This window comes from Zonotrichia albicollis, chromosome 2, assembly GCF_047830755.1.
Source record: "Zonotrichia albicollis isolate bZonAlb1 chromosome 2, bZonAlb1.hap1, whole genome shotgun sequence".
In the NCBI taxonomy this organism is placed as follows: Eukaryota; Metazoa; Chordata; class Aves; order Passeriformes; family Passerellidae; genus Zonotrichia; species Zonotrichia albicollis.
Window position 1 is genome coordinate 109,497,412 of NC_133820.1, and position 21,113 is coordinate 109,518,524.

At 38.9% G+C, this 21,113-nt stretch overlaps 1 protein-coding gene across 4 annotated transcripts in view; it reads left to right on the forward strand.

The window, feature by feature from the left end:
- The window catches only part of TBL1X (transducin beta like 1 X-linked), a 192,717-nt gene that overhangs the window by 112,441 nt on the left and 59,163 nt on the right, over positions 1-21,113 (forward strand). Inside the window, exon 4 of one of the 4 annotated variants that reach the window (XM_074535990.1) lies at positions 5,836-5,905. The exons of the other annotated variants lie outside the window; for them this stretch is intronic. The gene's annotated coding sequence lies outside the window, so the exon portion shown is untranslated. The remainder of the gene's footprint in view (positions 1-5,835; positions 5,906-21,113) is intronic. 4 annotated transcript variants of the gene reach the window in all.

Sequence of the window (21,113 nt, forward strand, 5' to 3'; positions counted from 1 at the left end):
TCTGCCTCTTGAAACTGCAACATACATCAAGGAAACCTTATGTTTTCAGAGGTTCATCTCAAAATGCAAGTTCAATATGTCCCATTAAGTGCAGTTGATAATATTAGGAAAACAGCAGTCTGTATGAAGCAATATTCCTACTGTAGGAGTCATTGCCAATTTCTGGAGTGCTGGTTTAGAAATACTGTTCCAGGTCAAGGTATAGCAAGCAGTTGACATTGAGATGAATCTTTTCCTCTATATTAAAATTAGTGTGTCATTATAAAAAAATAATAATTCTTTTACTGGCAGAAAAGAAGGGTGAAGTACACTTTTTTAAATAAATATTGTAATGTGGCCTTTAACAACAGTGTGTCTTCTTGTTCCTTATGTGATTCCATTCCATGAATAGAGATATTTAATATCTTTGGTCATTTAAGACTCAATAATTTGCTTCAAAATTTGACCTCAAATGTAAATTAATCTCATGTTTAAAAATAAATTACATCAGGTTTTAGAACAATAACCTCATTTTGCACTTCTAGTTTCATGCCTTTTTTTTTTTTTTGCAAATTCTTTATTTTTTAAGTCGGAAATTCAGCTGTGTTAAAATATGGCGAAGTCTAAACTTAGTATCTGAAATGGCATGAAGTCTTTCCAGCCATGTTTTCACAAAACACTGCCTCAAACATTTCCAGATAAATTATTTCATTCCAATATTTTGTTTATTTCCTTCTTTTAAAGAACTCCAGGTTTATGTCAAGCTATTCATCATAGCTGGATGACTGTTTTAAACAATTTGAGTTGATAAATCGTTGTTTAGTAGTAAACTGGAGAAGCTGCTTTTCCTTGTAATGTATGCATGCATTTGATTTCTTTCTAGAAACTGATAGATCTTTATAAATTATCTGCTTTAAGAGTAAGCCCAAATCTTTTGAATTTAACCTAAGTAGATAATGTTTTGGAAGTCTCTTAATATATACAGTCTTTGCAAGCTCAAAGAGTGAAAATTCTCCCTGTTAAGTATGTGTTTAAAATGATGCAAAGATCATTAAAAGCAGAAAAGTAACAAATACTTAATCAGTTTTTAAAACAGTAACCCTAGGCCAGAGCAGCAAAAGTTAAGGAAGCAAAGCTGTTTGTGGTGCCATCAATGTGAAAATTGTGCTCTAAGGAATGAAATCAGTGGATGCACTTGGGCCAGGGAAGTGAAGTGAAAGAGGAGGAGGGAATGGTCTGACAACCCTGGCTGGGAGGTCTAAGCCCGGGGATCCTTATATAATATAAACTTTTTTCATCAAAATTATGTTTTAAGAAGTTGCAAAATCTCCTTACACAGAATTTCCATTTATCTTGTGGATATTATTTCAATCCTTCCCCAAAGCTTTCGTGGTCCCTTGTCTCTCAGAGCTGTCCCCTTGCTTTGATCATCTGTCCTGTAATCTCTTGCCTTGCATACCGCAGTTTGGATAAAGAGTATGTCACCTTTTTGGGGTCCAGCCTCTTGGCATGTTTTCTCTGGACTCCTAAGTCTGGTTTGGGTTAGGATTTCACAGGAGAGGGAGCATTAAGAACTCATTGATAGGTAGTGGTCTGCATCATTTGTGTTCCTAATATTTTGACACAAGAATATTGGAGAAAAATGAGATTGCATTTTATTGATTTAAACCATTGCTACTATGCAGCTGAAAAAATGTATGTTCCTTTGAAAGAGAAGGCAAAATAGGAGTGACCTTGTTTTTACAGGGATGGAGGAAAGAAAATTTCTGGTACTGTGGCAAGTCTGTTACTCCTGGAGTGGATTTGTTGATGAAATCTTTCAGATGTAAGGTTTTTTGCTGTGGCTTTGTCCCGGTTGCTCGAGTTAACTACTAAAGTGAGCCCCAGGGCTTGTTCAGATAATTGTAATAAAGCTTTTCAGTGACTCTGGAGAGAGTTTACACAGCAGGTTTTATTCACTGTGGGATGTCTTAGTATTTTGGAAACTTGCATCATTCTCTTTATTGAACTTTTATTTTGTCTTGAGAAGACACCAGAAGCTTAGAATGGGTGATTTTCCTGAAGCCCTTGCAGACCCAGCAGCTCTCAGTCTCCCGTGAAGGTGTCACCTGGGAGGGCAGGTGCAGAGCTGTTTACCACAGTCAGACGTGATCTCTCTGTTCCAAATTAAATCTGCCTGAGATGGTTAGCAGGGAGCTAATCAAATCACCAGCACCACTGGATCTGCTCCCAGTGCCTTATCAAAGCTCATTTAAACTGCTTTAAACTAGATCTGAACTGATAAAACAGATAAATTCATACATCTCTGAGCACGTTTTCCTGCTCTTGTTTTTTGTATTGTCTGAGCCTAAAAACAAAGAATAAAACGACCTCATACAAGGTGCCTTGTCATCTGAACAGTTCTGTTGATTTAGCCACTCTTAGTTTGGTTTAGAACAATGCAGAATAGCTTTTCATTATGAATGAAAATAATTCCTATTTTCATATTCAGTGAAAATATTAATTTCATTCATATTAACTAATATAGCAGATAAAAGTTAATGTTCTGCCCTTAGAATTGCCTCACTTCCTTATGGGTAATAGACAATATATAAGAAGTTGCTGGGGCATTGCTTTAAAAGCACTGTTACTTTTTCCCCATAGTAATTAAACACTTGAAAACAACAGTCATTTCCTGTGGATGGTGTGTAATCTCTACATAGTGAATAGGCTTTTCAGCCCACTATTGGAATAAAACCAGTCAATACTGTGTTCCCCCATCCCCAGTTGTATTACACCAGACCAGTACAGTGAATACTAACTGAACAGACCTGGAAGCAGAAAAGAACTGGGCTGTTAGGAGAATTCTTATGAACCTCTTTCTTCCCCTGCACATTTGAAAAGCTGTCCTTTTCAGTTTTGGTTTACTCATCAGTGATATTCAATTGTCAATAATCCATCCTCAGGTTTGCATTGTGCTGTTGGGTCTGTGCCATCTGCAATACCTTTGATGTGGCAGCTACAGAAATTAGGCAATTGAAAGTGGTCACTGGGACTCGATTCCTGATATTTTTGCAGGCGTTTTTAATGCTTTTTTATTTAATTAGTAAATCACTACTTAAATTAGGCCCGCCAAGCTGGAACAGAGGTTCAAAGATGAGGTCAAGAGTTTAAGCAAGATGTGGTTTCTTACTATGCATAGTATACAGGTAGAACTGGATTTTGCAGAAGCCTGGCTCTTGGGAAGGGATTGAGAGGGTGCCCCTTTTTTCCAAGTGAAATTACTTACCTCTTGGAGCTGGCAGGACAGCTGAAGTATTTCTGAATACATAAAGAATTGGGAGCATGGGGAGCAATTGCAAGATGGTTTTCTGTGTGCTGTTCTTAATGGTGAACTATCTTTGGAGAGATTCAAATTGAATGTTGAGCCTATTGACACAAACTTACTCCCCTCATGTTTCAAGGGTATTTCATTACATTAAAGGCTAAATTATGGCTTTGAATTTGCATACAGATTTTGGAAAAGAGCAGCATAGCTTCCAGCTGTTATCTTTCATATGAGTGTCTCCCCCAAATACTGGTGCTAGTGCACATGGTAACAAGGGAGTGTTTGCTGCATTTTTGACTATTAATCATAGTCCATGCTGATAAAAGACAGTCAGATCTAGTTCACCTTCCCTGTGAAACAGACAAATGGTTGAGTAAGTTTTGGTCAGATACAGCTGTTTGTCTCTATGGCAACAGCACTGCAAAAAGGGATATTGAAGCACTGTCCCTGCAAATTAGAGTTAATCTCAGTTTGACACACCTTCTTATAAGGAGTAATGTGCAAGAAAAAAAAAAAACTGCAGCAGGTTGACCTTTGGTTTCCTGAAGTCAGTTTTATTCCCTGGCTACGGCAGTAATACAGTGAAGAGCAACATAAAATCCCAGGTCTGTAATGCCATTTGTTCAAAAGGCTTTGCAGGCCATACAGCAAGAGGTGCAAAACCTGGCCGGTGAGGCCACAGTGCTGTGTTAAACCTGCCCAGCCATGGCTGAGCTCCCCACAGTGGGGTTCTGCCCCTCCATAAGTGTCCTGCAGCCCCTTGGGGTCACCTGCACTCTGGTGCCAGCTGGGACACTCCGGGCTCCCGGCTTCTGTCAGGCTCCACAGGGGTTTCAGCAAGGAACAAATCACAAGGCACATGAATACCATTATTGTGCACTTGGACTTCATGATCCTGAAGGTCTTTTTCATCCTAAATGATTCTTTTATTTCACATCCTGCTTTTAGCTCCAGATCTTCTATTGCCTGCATTACCTGTAAAAATTGAGTATGAATTTCTGTGTATTTTTTATGCTACAGATATTTCCAGATTTTACCATTGACTCTTTCAGTGATAGTAGTAAAAAGTGACTGCTATCGAAAGTATGATGACAGTGATCATCATATCTTTGCCTTTTTTTTTTCTTTTTTTTTAATTTTACTGTTAGTTATCGAGTTAATGCTGTTTGGGGTCGAGCAAATCAGGTATTTATTTCAGCAGACACTGTAAATGTTGCCAGGTTTAGTCAACTGTGTCTTGGAAATAGAAAACTGCAAATTTTCAGCCACCACAGTGTAAAGATAACCTTCATTCTGAATACCCCAAAAACTAAGGAGAAATAATGAAGTTTTGAAGGATGACAAAGAAATGAGAAAAGGCAAAAATAATTGTGGAATGGGACATTTTTTTGTGTGCTTACATGTAGCCCCCTGCATCCCTCCTCTTTGTCCTTGTAAACTGTGCCTTCCTTAGAGCTGAAAGCAGTAAGGTTCTCTGGGTTCCTTGGGATCCCTGACATGCCCCTGCTTCACTTGAGAGCCGTGAAGTCTCATCCTTTACTTTAATAGCTCCACTGGGCTTAGTCAAGAGCTTTAATGGAAGTTCTTTGGGAAAGAGGCTTTGGCTTTCCATCTCCTGTCAGAGGGACTTGCCATATTGTGCAGCAGCTCAAAAATAACTGCTAATACCTGCAGTGAAAACAAGGAGGGTAAAAAAGGCAAGAATGTGTGTTGCTGCAGTTGTTAGGAAATGCAGTATACTTCTGGCACTTCATTCTCATCTGCTGAGGCAGTGCTTCTGCTCTTATTTTGTTGCTTTTCTGGAAGATGAACAGAGGGAATATGGAGATAAGCAATTGTAAAGGGAATTTTTGGTTGTCTAAGCACATGCACAAATTAGATTTTCCCTCCCCTGCTTCTTCTGGCTATCTGCCAATTAATAATATGAATTAGCAGGATCTGGAAGGTTGTGTGTGTGACAAAATTCAATCAACCTTGAATTCAAAGTCAAGGCTATTTTTTTAAATTTAGAAGATGAAGTGTCTTGAAGAGAATTTTGAAAATGAAGATATGTGTAGTTTGATAAAGTTTGTTCTATCATTTTGGGATTTTGTTTCATTTTTTCTGTGTGTCTTGTCCAGCTAATTACCACAAAACACTGGTAAGGTCAATGAATCGTAAGTGAACTATTCTAAAGCAGTTTACAGTGAGATCTAAATAAAAAGATTGAGTTGTATTTCCCAAGGTTGCAGAGTTGGAGTTGAGAATCAAATGTAATCTGTGGGAATCATTCTTCAGCCTAAACTGTGTCGTTTTTATCATTATTTTGAACTACAGAACACTCTTCATTAAGACATAATATTGAAATATTTTTTCTTTGTTTCAGTGCTCAAAGAACAGTCTGTTTACAATTTCGAGTGCTGCAGGTGTTTTTCTTTCTCTTAGCACAAAAATGGCTTAGAGAGTGAACAAGACCAAACATAGGACTTGGTAACAAAGATTATCTCTGGATAAGACTGGTTTTTTCTACAGGTACTGGTGGCTTCTTATGAAATTTTGTTATATTCCAGGCGTTTAAGGCAAGATGAATTGTGTAGGACATGAAAACAAATCCGTTTCTGTTCGACACATTTTTAACAGGTAATTACAATACAGACTTTAACAAGTAATTGCTCTCTGAATTTACTGTGAATTTCATTTACTGCCTGACTCACTTGTGTGGTCAAACTACATTATTTAATGTAAGAGTGATTGTAAAACCCATGCACTTTTTTTTTTTTTCTAAAAAAAGGAATTCTCTTTACCTAAGGACAGAAAAATAATTTAGTACATGTTGATCTCTTAATACATGATTCAGTTTTTGGTTTTTTTTTTTTAGTTATTAGATACAACTTACAGCTTCATTGCTGCCTGTGCACCACATTCACCCTTGAGCAGAGACATTTGCAGTGGCAGGAGCAGTGCTGTGGAGGGCAGAGCCTTGGCAGGAGTCCTCAGGGCTGCCCAGCTTACCTAGGGCTGACTGAACCCGATAAAATGCACCTTTCCAGACAAAAGCAAGGTTACAAAACAAATCTGCAGTTGAACCAGACTTCAGAATCAGGCATCCTGATTTTATGCCTTTTGTTCTGTCCATTGGTGCTGTTTACAGTAAGGTAGCAAGCGCCTCATGTGGTGCTCAGACTTGGCAGCTGAGTAGTGACACCAGGGGCCCCTGGGGACACCAAACCCCAGCCAGAACAGACTTGTCACAGCTCCTTGTCTTGGCACACCTTCACCCACACACCAGTGTCCATCCCTGCCCAGAGCAGCAAGAGCTGAGGAGAAGGAGCAAAGTTCTGCAGTGAGGCTCCCAGAGCGAGCACATACCTGGGGACTTCATTCTGTCTTCAGCCCTGGTCCCTGTAGCTAAGCCAACCAAAACAAACGGGTCTGTGCTTCCAGTAATAGTTTACAGGCACACTTAGCTGTCCAAGAGTGGCATTTTCTCTTGCAGTATGTTATGGGGCATTTATTTTCCTTGGTTGTGAGGTCAGAGAGATTAATGTGTGACTGTATTAAATACCAGATGTACTTTTAAAACCATAGAGAGTTTAGAACACAGTGAAGGACAATGTCAATACTCTGTCAAAGTATAGGCCAAGGAGTTTAATACTGGAAGATGTAATTTGGACTTCAGACAGAGCAGTTTTCCCATGAGGCCCTAACAGAGACAGAAAAGTGTTCTTCAGTGAATTTTGCTACAACACTGTAATAAAGTTATAAAGTTGTTCCAAGTGACAGAAGAAAGGTATGTTGCATCTTTTTTGTGTATGTCCCATGGCTTTTTATGTCACTTTTTTGCTGTATTTGCAGCTCCATTAAATGTTTCTCATCTTCCATATATAAAAGTATTTGAAACCAGCATGCCATTCATCATCCACATCAAAAATCTCTCTTTAAGTTGTTGTAAGTTTATGTAATGTCCAGAGCAGCAGCAGAACATGAAAACCAGTCTAGCAAGTTCCTGGAATAGCTGTTGTGCAGAAGTTGTATTTGCTGCCTTAGTTACAGGTCCAAGTCCTCAGGCATTTTCTGCCATGTGCCAGTGCCCCAGTTGATGTGTGGTTTGGTTTCAGTTATGGCCTGGAGCTACACAGTAATGAGCCAAACAGGGCACTTGGAGTACCAAGGGCACCTCAGTTCTTTCCCAGTCTGATATTCTTGGGTGGATAAGCTCTTTACTTCTGTACCATGGGCTTCACCTTCTCTGTGCTATCCCAAACTACAGTTGTGCTTTGCTGTACTTTACTGTGGAAGGCTACCAGCATCTTTGCAGTGTCAAAATTGTTTTTATTGCATCTTCTAACACCATGTACATCCACTTACATTAATTGCTGTACAGGTGGTAGGTTACCCATTTTGCTAAGCAGCAATCTCTATGAATAACTGGTTATCCTCAAAAAGGAATGTAATTTGTGGTTTCTGTTGGCTTTCCTAGAGGTATTTGATTGTTATGTTTCAGTCAGGTAGTTTTAACAATGCTGAGGTCAAATATTTGAGTGTGGACCTTTCTCTTACTACTTCTAAGACTATGTGAAGGCAACCTCAGGGGAATTTTGGGGAAGAATTTATTCAGATGCTGACTGTCAATAGTATCTCCAATATAATTTCAGAAAAGGTTGATAATGGCTGAGCGTTTGCTGTCAAAATAGAGATGGGGTCAAAAATACTATTCAACTCCTGAATGCAAATGCCTTGTCACATTTCCCCTTGGAAGCAGCCGATAACTAGACCGAACTGAAACTGAAGACAGTGTGTTTTTTATGACACAAATTGAACTCCTGCCAATGACAAATTTCAAGGTACATTGTGAAAATGAAGCGCTGCAGTGCTAGCTGAAGTGCATGCCATAACTAAGAATAGATGTACCCATGTGTGGGACACAGCCCCTACCTCTCTGTACTTGGGGAAAACAGTTTCACATGCACCAAGGTCGACAGAGTGGTTGTATCCTGCGAAGCTCATGTCATGCATGAAAGTACGTAAAGACCATCTGGGAATGATAAAAATAGCCTGTCCTGGCTGGATGATTTGTGTGGTGGCCAAGGACTGATACACTCATTCAGGAAACGGCAAAACAATGTCAAACTTGTTGGGAAATAACCAGGCTTATTTTCATCCTTCGGAATGGCCTGGTATCTCATGGAACCAAATACACAAGGAGACTTTCAGCCACATGGTTTCTGAATGCCCTGAAGGAGTCCCTGTGAACTGAAGTGGTTCACTGCAAGCAGTGGGAAATGTTAAGATTATTCTTAATATTTTAAGATTTCAGGTTTGGTGTATCTGAGGAAGACTTAGAGCAATAATAGAGTTTAACTCATATCTGTTGTTTTTTTTTTTTTTTTTTTAAGTTTTTATACCTTTAAATAGGCTTACAAAAAGTTTTTTATGAGTTTATATCAATTTATCATACAAAAAAGCTGGTCAGCCTTATTCAGTTATCTCCAAATGGTTTATATAATGATCTTGTGTGAAGATGGTTTATAAAGCAGGACTGAAATTTTTTAATTGACCTACAGGAACGCAAGACATACATCTTAAATCTGGGTAACATTGACCAGATTTTTTTGTTTAAGCTCAGTCTTGGCAGGATGATTCTAAACTAACAGACATATCTATAAACATTGAAACTCAATTTCAGCCTTTCTGTGAAGTAGAAGAAATAGAGATATTGGTGATGACTGTTTTTCTGATGAGTATTTAATGTGTCACAGGTGTCACAATAGCAGCTTCTGAGCACAGTTTTAATGAGGTTATCATACCAAAATGTCTTCTGTAGAAGCCCTTAACCTGAACACTGTAACCTGTGACAAGTCTGTCTCCTGATTTTTATAGCTAATGGATATGCTGGATAAAGCTGTGCTCTGCAGCCACATCAGGCAGTCCAGGCACTATTTTAAATGCTGTTAGGAACTCCAGGAGATGCTATTAAGAGAATAGCTGTAAACCTGGCCTGGTTTAACACTGAGCATCTAATTATTGCCATACATTTCAAAACTGCCATTTTATATTGAAGACAATGGAATGGTCTGAAGGACCTGGATGTGTTTCTGTTAAGTGGATTGTGAGTCCTCAAAGGGCTTGTTCTCTCACTTTTTTATATTACCTACCAGCAGAGTGGTGTGTACAGACAGGGAATTCTGCCATGCCCCATTAATTGAGCAAAAACTAACTACAGTTGTGTTTTCTTTCACACTTCTGGCTAAACTTGGATTGAGATTGGAGATTTGAAAGGGCCAGGCCTTTGTGTCCCCAGTGCCTGCACTAGCAAATTTTATTTGTTAACCTATGCCAGACTCAGCCAAAATTTAATCTGATCTGTGGGAAACAGGAACAGCTGTAGACTTCAGAGGGAATTTGATTTCTGAATTAACACAAGATTTGAGATGTACTCGCAGCTCTTTGGTCTCCTGGTTTGGTTTATTTTTTTTCATTGTTATAATTGTATAAAGAGGAATGATGCACTTCTTTTGAATGTGAAAGAACATACAGGATATAGTTGTAACCATGAGAAACTTGGGGTTTTTTTCTGTTTTTCCAGAGGTATAAGAGGATTTAGTGTTGAAGAATCTGCTCTTTCTTTGTACAGGGATAGTTTGATCTTCTGTCTGAATGAAGGCAAAATCTTCAGAATAGTTTTTTCCACATTTAATATTCCTTATATTTCAGACCTTGTCTTGGGAATACTTACTTACCCTGTAGTTTTTCATCCCTTACTTCTGAAAGTGAGATGAGTGAGTATTCTGCTAAAGAAAATGGATGATTTCTTGAATGACAAAAAGGTCATTTTACGTAAGAGGAATAAGAGATGCAGTTACAGGCACCCGTTTCCTGGTGAAAAAAATGTAACACATCTATGCCACTTGCTGAATACAAGTCTTCATTCATGTGTGATCTTGCAGGGAAGGAGAAATTGAAGCTGGGTTTTTTCCCAGGTTTCTTGAGTGGTTTCAAGTGAGGGAATGTAGTGTGGGTGTTCCAGGAGTTGTGAAATCTTTGGAATACCGACTTAAAGAAGAAGCAATTGTGCAACTTTCCTGTTTTATAGCCTCACCTGTAATCAAAGTAAATGATGTTTCCTAAATGCCATTATAGAGTGCAATTAAACAGCAGGAATTAAATAGGAAAGCATTTCTTTGCTCTTGGAATGGAGCCTCTCTCTTCAGCTGGCATTCTCATCCACCACAGCTCTCACTGGGCCATATCCCTCACCTGGCAGCCTCTTCCCTCTTTGCTGTGCCTGTGTCCTTGCCTTGTCATTGCAGCTTTTCTTCCATGTCCCCAGGATGCACGTCCCTGTGCTCAGTCCTGCCCATCAGCTCTCTCTCAATCCATGCAATTTGCCACCAATCTCCTGAATTTCAGCCCTGCAGTTCAAGCTTGGCTCAGACCCTGCCCCACGTGCAGAGTTCAGTCAGGTGTCTCTGTCAGGCTCAGCTGGTTGGCTCCAAGGAGAAGCTCAGGGAATGGGGTTTGCCTTGGCAGGAGAGAAAGTGACTCCAGCAATAGGTGGCAGGAGAGGATGAACCAGTTGGTGACCTTTACAGCTTTAATTTTAGCATTCCCATTGTGACATCCTTGATGATGTGTCACGTCTCTGTGCTAGTTTGTGTGTTACATGGTTCTGTGTCCTATGGATTAGTGGATGTAGGCACCAAGTGTAAATGGCTTACCCCTCCAGCTTCACTTCATAGGCATTCTAGCAACTGGCTTTTAAATGAGTTCATATAAGCACAAAAATTAAATAGAAGTGTCTTATAAGCAAAAAGGATCCTTACAAAAATTAGGTAAAAGTTGTAATTTCACTTTTTATAAGCTAATTGCCACAGTTTACACCTGCTGCAACAGAGTATTTCCTTAGAAAAGTGATTGTAAAAGTTGAGACATGGTATTATTCTCTCACTGGTTAGCTCACATGAAGTAAAATAACTTCAAGGGTCTCATTTGATGTCCATTGCATCTTGGTCACTTCGTATATCTTACAGAATTGTTTGCAAATTTAATAATGTAAAAAGCTGGACCATACTTAGTGATGAAGTTACAGCAACTCCGTGCATGCATTTATGGTGCTATGGGATTCGTTATAACTCATTTTAAGTCAGTGATTTGTTATTTACTTCTACCTCCACACTCACAGAAATATATTTGACTTTTTGTCCCCAAGCTTTTCTTTACTTCTACTTTATTTTTATAGTAAAAAATATGCAGCTCAGTCAAGAGGTCAGTGATTGGAGCATGATTGAGCACTGAGACCATCTCCATGAGCATGTCAGCCACTCTCTGCACAGAGTTAGAGCTTTGTGGAAGTTCAGTGGAGAGGATGGGTGCAGCTCTGCTGGTTGCTGCTGCTGTAACCAGGACAGAACCAGGAAGAGCTGAAAGTTAAAGCAGGACTGGGGGGCACAGGTGAGCAGCTGACATGTGGGTGAATGTTTCTGATCTTTTTTTAATACATCAGAAGCATTAAGAGCTGTTCTTACACACTGGCATTATTAGGCAGGTGGCCTAATTTGATGTGGAACTAGAAAGGCTGCTGTTGGTTTTGCTTTTTGAGGAACAGTAGAAATTATTTTGTTCTTGTTGCTAACAGTTGAAATTACCAGAGGGGCTAGAGATATGAACTTATGAAACATGCTTTACATTTGTGTTCACATTTTGTCAGTAATGCAGTGTTGTCCTTCCCTTTGGAAGGGAATGGATGTGGTGCCTTAGAACCATAATGGTTAATGACACATCCTGAGAGCCTCTGTGCAACGCCAAAACCTACAAAGACACATTTAAGATGTATTTGTTAATGTTTTAAGAGTTCATTCAAAATACTGAACGGTAAAAAGTCATTTATGGTGACACTGTGAGCTTCTGAGGTGGGAGATTCATCTCTTAATGTGAAAATTGCCACTTGCATGTGCATAAAACTATACTTTTCTTAGACTATCATTATCATTGTTGATTTTATACAAAAACCCCGTATTGTTTTATTTTGCTACGTTTTATATAGCATTCCTTCCCAAAGGAATGCAAAGTGTATTACTAGCTATAAGCAGTTGTTTTTCTCAGTGAAATGTGCCTGAACTCCTGCCCTCTCCCAAAAAAGTCTTAATTGCTTGATCTGGGTGTGTGATAAATGCTGTATTGGAATGTCCATGTCAGGTCTTAAAACTGAAAAGCTGAGAATTTAAAAAGAGACATGCTACAATCCTATTACTAGTTAGATCACACAAAATAAAACCATTTAAGGTTGTTTGTTTAACAGGTCTCCATTACATTTCAGTGACTGCATGTCTTAGAGAGTATTTTGCAGTTTTAATAGTCATGGAAGACTTGTGCATAGGGTAGGGCTTAAAGTGTCAGTGGCTAAAAAGGAACATTTCTTAAGGAAATACCTGTGGTAGTATTTTCCTTTTTTCCAGTCTTATTTTCCATTTCCTAAAGAGAACAAAAAGCTATTACCCAGTCAGGTAACAGTGATGTATTAGTATGAAATGTAGAAAAGGTGAAACTTTCTCTGTTTTTAAGATTTTTTTCACAGGGTTTTTGACTGGAAGGAGAATCATCTTCATCAGTGTGTTTGATGTGGCAAACCTGTCCTTTGGATTGTAAGCATTGATAAACATCAGGTTTAATTGTGAGGCATTTATGTAAAAAGGAGAGAAAAGAATCAATTCTTGCATCACTGTGAGTCATATGGTTTTTCTTGCAGGCATTAGGGTTTAGAATATCCCTTTTCTCAAGAGCTCCAGGCCAACACTGTAGTTGGTAGTCAGTAAAAAACTTAGGTGATGGCTCTTCACTAATGGATTTTGTTTGATGGCTTTTTTCTAGTTTATAGTACCAAAATATTCCTCACTGGCAGCAGAGCCATGTTATAAGTGACACTGGCAAAAACAAGTTTTGTTTCTTTTCTGACTTTGAATGCAGTCCCTTAGAATAAGTATACATTGAACAATGTTTGTGTGCATTTCTTATGGTCAAAGGAGTTGATTATTATTAGCAGTTTATTAAGAGTTGAAAATTTCAGCATTTTTCAAATTAAATTTGATCCAAGTAAAATATAGGTGCTTGTAAGCAAACAGCTATGCTATTAAAGTTCGTGCTTAACTGAGAAAGAAACAAATGGGAGTAGGAAAAAAAAAATCTTCCTCTATGTTTTTTAAATTATACTTTTCAAAATTTTTAAAATAGGTCCATAAAGTAATTAAGCCTTATAATTGAGTGCTTAGGAGAAGAATCCTTAATTCATAAAAATAATAAAAGTAAGATATAAAAAAATAGAGCTGCAGGGCATTAAAGATCTGCAGGAAAAAGTGACTGATAAAAATTAGTGTGAAGGGCGGCAGAGAAATTTCAAAATCATATTTTTATTATAATATTCTTTCCTCTGAAATACTTGTTGGGAAGAAGGTGTTCTCTGCTGTCTGGTGGGATGAGACACCTGAGACTGCCATCTCAGCTGTGGCCATGATGCCCTTTGGCCTTCCCAGAGCTTGTCACCCTTTCCTGGCCATCCGCCTGTGGCTGCTTTTCCCTGTGTAAAAAGGCTCTGATCTGACAGGAGCCTTTGTCAGAGATAGCACTGCCTTCCTGAGCAGGAAGCAAAGTTAATGCAAGGAAAATACTTTGATAATTGAATTGCAGTCTCTATTAAACCTGTGCAATGTGTATACAAGTAGTACTTTCAGAAAGCTTTATTTTAGTCAAATTTGCACAGATTTTCAGTGTGACAACAAAGGCTCTGCCAGGAGAGCTGCCTCTCTGCCAAATCCCTGCTCCAGAATATAGAGGCACTGGAAGTTCTCATTGAAATACTGAAACTGTATAAATATTGGCAAAATTGGGTTTTCTCCACCTTCACACTGAAACAACTGACATATTTTTGCTTATGCCTTCCAGAAAAAAAAATTTTGCCTGAGGAAAAGACTCACTGTGGAGCTTTACAGTCCAAATAGTTAAAATGGAGTCAAATTATAAATGATAATATAAGCTTATAATATGTAATGTTTAAATATAGGTGTTGATGTCTGCTCCTTGCATAATACTACAAAGGCCCTTGTAGAAATAAGGAGACCAATTTTATCTTCTCTTAATAAGGAAATGTAGAACATATGTAAAAAAGAGTGCTGAAGAGTGGAAAAGATCAAAGAAAATTTATCTTGGGACAAATGCTCATATTTAGATCAATTTTTCATTGATGCTGAAAAATATTGAAATGTATATGATTCAGTAGCCAGATACTTGCAATAAACAAGTGATTTATTAATTAAGAATGGTTACAGATCCTTGCTGCTTTTCTTGGTCCTTTTAAGTCTCTCAATTTTTGCTCCATAGTGGTTTTGTTTCAGCAACCTGTAACCAGGTGTGAAGTGTGCTCTCCTGGGAGCTGGAAAATGCAACTTTGAACCCGCTAATTCTTCAGTGAATACTTTAATCTTCAGTCTCTTAAATCTGTTATACCACTTCCACTGCCACCTTTCTCCTTTCTTTTTTTTTCCCTTTTCAAATAAAAGTTCTGAGTCAGTTCTCCACAGCCAAAAATACAGATTGGAGCCTGGATTTGGAGCGGAAATTTGAAGCAATGAATCCCAGTCTCAGACAAGTGTCTAATCCACGTCTACAGGAAAACACATAAATCTTTGGAACAGGCACATAACTCTCCCTATGCCTTGTAGAGGGAATTTCATAGCTAACTAGGCTTTGAGAATTATGTTCCAGGAGCTGGATGACTGAAATACCCACTTGGTTTCAGTATCCTTAGAAGATCTAATAGGCATGACAGTATGGAGTGTTACCCTATCTACCTTCCTGCATGGCTTTTCCAAATAAAATTTCTTTTTTTCCAAATAAAATTAGTAAAGAGGACAATGAGTAATATTGTTTCCAGTTTGGAAAAATTGCTTCCCTTGAATTTTTGCTGGTACTGATGTTCATTTTAGAGTCGTATTGAGGTTTTGCCTCTTTATAGCCCTGGTTTAAGTTCTTTTTGTGTGAGCTGGAAGACACAAATAATCTGGGCAGTGGGAGATGGAGCACAGCCAGTTGATCAAGGAAGGGATTGTCCCTGTCTATGTGACTCCTGTCAGACGAAATCCAGACACTGCATCTGCTCTTGTCACCTGGCGCAGGAAAGATGTGACAAGCTGGAGGATGCTTGGGAGGACGCAGGGCTGGACATTGGCACTGTGAGAGGGATGGTGGGACAAGGGGCAGCCTGGAGAAGGGATGGCTTTGGAGCACCTGGCAGCCCCCAGCACCCACAGGGAGTCCTTGGGATGGGACAGGAGGAGCAAATTACAACAGGTTTGGGCTGGGTTTAAGGAGAAGCTTTTCCCAAAGTGTTCCCATGGAGTGAGGCAGAGGAGCAGGTCACCCCAGGAGTCTGGGCCATCCCTGTCTGAGGAGGGTTTTGAGCTCTGTTGGGCAGCCTGGTCTGACCTCAGAGCTGGCCCTGCTTTGGGCTGGCACCTGAGATCCCCTCCAGCCTGTAGGTATCCAAAATCCTGCTGGTGTTCAGCAGCTTTTATAATATTTCTCTAATAGCAAGCCTATGATTGACACCTACTTCAGCCTTCCTGATCACCTCTAGCTTCCCTGGAGTCCTCCTCAGAGAGAAGGCCAAAAATGTAGAATCATTTTATTCTCTGATAAAGTGATTCTTGTCCAGGGATTAAAACCTTTAAAAGCTTCTCAAACTCTGTATGTATGGATTTAAGGCTTCAGTTCTCTGTATCTTGATTTTTTTAAAGCAGGGGAGTGCTTTTTTTATTTAATCTGAGCTAACTAATAGCTGTGTCATAATATATTAAAATCCATCCTGAGAAGTATTTAACTGAATTTTTTTGTGAAAACCTTAGATTATGTCATGTCTGTCTCTAACTCCCAAAGGATTTTTTAGTTCATCTTACTTTCTAGGCTGTATGGCTTTTTCTAAAAGGAGGTTAGAAAGCTTTCCTCTTAGCATTGCCTTTTAATCCATGGACTTTGCTGTTTTTATTAGGCCTGTGTAGGACCTCATGATGCTGCCACCAGAAATGTGAATCTCTGTCATTTTGTGGTGTTCATTCTTCACCCAAAAAGCCAGGAAAGTCTGAAATGACTGAAGAGACTGCCTCACCCCTCTTGGACCATTACAGCATTAAAGGGGGGAGGATGGATGGAAAGGTAGATAATATATGTGAAAGTGTTGTACAACTTGGATTATATTACTGGATACACTGTATTAATTTTTCTTAGCTATTTAAATCCTGGGTATAGAACATTGAGAGGAAAAGTTGAAGACAAATCAGTGTCTGAAATTGGTGGTTGAGGTAGTTTTTATTAGACAGAAATTTCTCACCCTTAATTCTTTGAATTGATTTTTAATGGGAAGATTCTCTATAACATCTTTAGCAATGTGAATGCAAAAGAATAACCTAGACACAAACTTTTTACTTTAGTGATTGCTTAGAAGTTTCTACAGGCATTCTTTAAATGCAGATTATTTCCCTCCATCCATCATCCTCCCCTCTCCACCTTCCAACAAGGAAAATAGTCCTATAACATCCATAAAACTGAGACATTTAATAACCCCTATCCAAAACTCAAACCAATTTAGGCTCTATTGCTATGTTTAAAAAAAAGAACACACAAAAAAAAATGCTGCAACAGATTTTCACTAAGAACTAAATACACAGCAGTGATGTATGCTGAATTTATATATATTTTTTTCTGTTCCACTGTGCCACCCTATGTAATCTTTGTCCTTGCAGCTTTTAACATTGACATTCTCTTAGGATTATTCAAGGGAAAACATGAAGTATTTATAGCCATAGTTAAAATTTTTATAAATAGTTTATAATAGAAACTGCCATAATAAAAGTTTGAAATAGTTTCCATTATAGTTCTTTGTTTTTATATATTCTAAAATTTGAAAAATACTTATTTTGGGGAGGGTTAAATTTTCCATGCTGTGAGTCTTAAAAGTATTTTTCCTCATTAATTTGGAGTATAATCCTTTCAGCTGTTTTGGAATTATAGACAAATGGGGAAAATGCTTTTTCCCTTTGTACAGTAATAATAATAATAAAAATAAAGAAAATCTTCAGATACATTTTTGACAATACTACAGGGGGAACAAGGGAAGGTTGAAATATGTGGCAAGATCTACTCCCTTTGCTTTCTGAGGGGGAAAAAACTGTTGAAAATGATGGAAAAATAACATTAAACTCTTTCCAGTAACATCTGCTGAGCTTATTAGCAGAAACTAATAAAAACACACCCCCTTAATGACATCCCTGCACATTCCCTTTGCCTGAGGCCATCCAGACATGAGCTGGCTGAACTGCTGCAGCTCCCTGCTGCTCTCTGGACCTTGGTGGCTCTCTCCTATGGGCAGATCCCAGACTGTGAGGTCGGGGATGTGCCCATCTCCACCTCCCACATGCCATGGACAACACTGGTTCTTCTCTGTCCTTTACTTCTGGGAACCCCCAGCTGTGTGGGGCGAGCCTGCATGGCTAGAAAGCTCTAGGCTGGTTAGCCTAGCACAGATTGTGATGGTTCCTCTCAAGCAGAGCTTTGCTAAGTCCAAGAGAAGACTTTATCATGCACGTTAGCAGTGTTGTCATGAGACAGTAGTACCAGAATGGTTTTCACTCTTATCTTCTCTTCAACTGTACTTGTGTCAAGGTGTCATGAGGGATACTAAGCCAGGATGAAATTCATTTAGGCATGGAACTGAAACAGGATTTACTGTGTATCTGGGTCCTGTGGACGATATAGCACACAAACCTGCAGGGATGTGGATGAGCAGGCCCTCCTGCGTGGTGACAGTGCTGTGTCTGTGCTGCCACTTGCCTGGAGAGCTGTGGGGTTGCCTCACAGCTGTGGGACAAAGGGACAAGGTGCAGGAACAAGTCTCAAAGCCCTTTGCACTCACTCCTCTGCATGCCGCATCCATGGTCTGGCAGTGCTCAGGGCACGTGTCTGTAGCATGTTGGGTTCTGGAAGCACCTACCATTGTACTGGGCACTGGCACCACTGCAGCCATGAGGTGGTGGTGGTCTGGGTTTTGTAACGAGAATTTACCCTCAGGGTGGTGTAGGAAACAGTTTGTGTAAGGAACGTGGTAAAAAAACCACACATGGATGTTTTATCCTTACCTTACTCTTCAAAAATAAGGAGCACAATCAATGCACAGCCCAGTTCTGCAGTGGGGCACTCAGATGTGCTTGGAGAAATCAAGATTTTGACCCCAGCTACCAGTTGAACCATTTTTAGCAGCAAAGATAAAAATCAGAAATAATCAAAAAAGCCTTATTCAGATATTCTGTCTTTTGGGTAAATCCTTCAGACTGTGTCTCATTTGTCCTTCTAGGCCCATCACTCTTGTGTTCCTTGCCCTGCAATTGTCTCATTTTAAATGGGTGCCATGGCTGGTAATCCCCACTGCCCATATAGCAGGTGGCTGAGCCTTTTGGAGGTTTCTGGAAGCTCCTTTTGTGTCCCAGCAACACAGTGTCACCTCAAAGCCAATCCTCTACTAGACCATGGCCTGTCTCATCACAGTTGATGCCTGCCAGTGCCCATTCTTACAGACTAGCTTGGAAATCAAAATACTTCACATTTCTTTTACTGTATATTTACTATTTAACACCAACTGAAAAAAAACCCCTACACTTTATTCTGGATTTTTGTGGGGAATGTTATTTCTAAAAGTTCAGCTGTGTTATCTTACATCTAGATCAGGTGCAGTCATTTCTGTTAGGAACTCATGCCATCGCATTCATTTCACCTCAAAACTCTGAATATGAAGTAAAGATGAAAACTTTAAATGCTAATGTTTTGTTAAGGTTTTACTGAAAATCCAGGTATATTAAGTGAAAAGCTAAATTTGAGGTAATATATTTGACCTCTCTCAAAAATTAAAGAAAAGAAGTTATCTTTGGAGAAATTGTGCCATCTCTTTAAAGTTGCAATCTTCCTTAATGTTTTTGAACATGTAAGATTTAAAGCACATTTTAGTTGTATGACGTGCATGGAAACGCACACAGACCATCGGTTACTGCACCATCAGACAATCATGCATTTTGGCCTAATTGGTTTGAAATGAGTGGACACATACCATTGTCCCTGGGTTGGTCCTAATTGCAATTTTGTGCTCATGTAAGGAAGAAAATCCTTGGTTCTGTTTAGTGGCAGCATTCCCAATTGACTTCAGTTGTTCCAAGACTGATGAGGTATCTTGGTTCTCAAACTAAATCCAATCATGTGTTTTGATTTCTCAAGCCTCTGTAATTCCTTCTTTTCTTATTTTAAAACAATTATTTTCATTTCATTTGCAAGCTCTAGGTCTACTGTCAACCATTGCTTTCCCATTTGTCTTTCTGTCGCTTTCCAGAGCTTTCCATATAATCTATTCATGTAAATGACATTTCTCTTTTTTAAAAAAATTGAAGGTGCCTCATCTTAGAACAAAGTTATGAAAGAGGTGAAACACAATTGCACTAATTAGGAAGAGCGAATGTGGGTTTTTTTCCTTTTTCCCCTTAGCAAAGAGACAAAGAGGAAAAATCAATACTGGAAAACCCATTTCATTTTGCAGCAAAGGCAGTTGGAAAAGATCCACTTGAACTCTTAGAACTGAAATGCTGGAAGCTGATGTAATTAAGCAAACCAGCTGAGAACTGAAAAACAACCTGATCAAACTAAGGAATTATAACTATGAAAGATCTGATGCACTGTTCAGAACCTTTTGATAGAGGAAGTAAAGTTTGCTGGGAATTTGGTGATTAAAGGCTTATCTTCTGTTGATGATTAGTTATTTTGCTCTGGGAATTGTTGATTAATTGAAAAATGTTTGAATAGCACTTAAAAATTGTTGGAATATCTCTCGTTGCCCTTTCTTTAAATAAATAGATGTGGGTTTGGTTCCAAATGGCTCTTCAGTTTGAAAGTAATTTATAATTTATTGAAAAGTGGTATTCATGCAGAAATAAAGTTTCTGCAATTATGTCCACCAAAGTGTTTAACTGGCCAAATGATTTTTATAAATATCTTTGTGATACTTTTTTCCTTGATTTTATTTTTTGATAGTTTACTGGATGATGTGTTATTTTGTTAACCTTTTTTCCTGGACAGGACAACCATTTTGATAATTCATTGCAGATTTTTAAAATAAGAAATAGAGTAGGAACAGTTACTACTCAAAAAAAGAATAATCTGTTCAAAGACAACTCTTTTTAGATGTTGCATAGTAATTCAACCTTCTTCCTGAACAACATTTTGATTTTATTGAAATGCAAACCTCATTTTTGCCAGGTTTGCCCATGCGGCATTTTGGTTCATCAAGAGTGACCTCTTGAAGACAGAATTGCAGGTTAATTGATCACTGGCACATGTCTGTAGATGGTATTCCTCCTTTTCCTCTGATTGGCACCAGATTTGGAACACTGATATGGTTGAGCTCACTGGCTAGTAGAATGAGATACCCTAATGTGTCAGGATCCAAGGCAAGCTTTTATTATATCCTGGCCAACTTTTTCTGAAGCTCTCAGGTACAGATTTAGTGGTTACAACTTCTCATGTGAGTGTCTTACAGGCAGCAGTGAGGACAGGAATGAGCTGTGGCTCCCTGGGTTTGCTTTGGTTTAGTGTCTTGGTCTTTTAAAAATCAACAGAAGGTCACTGTAAATAAATAGACTTAAAACCAAAATAAGAGCCGGGCTTAACATTTGGCAGGGCAGGATTTTTGACAAGCCTATTGCCTTCTGCCATTGAGGTCCCTGTCCTTAGTGATGTGCTGTTAACATGGGTGAGAGACATCTAAGTG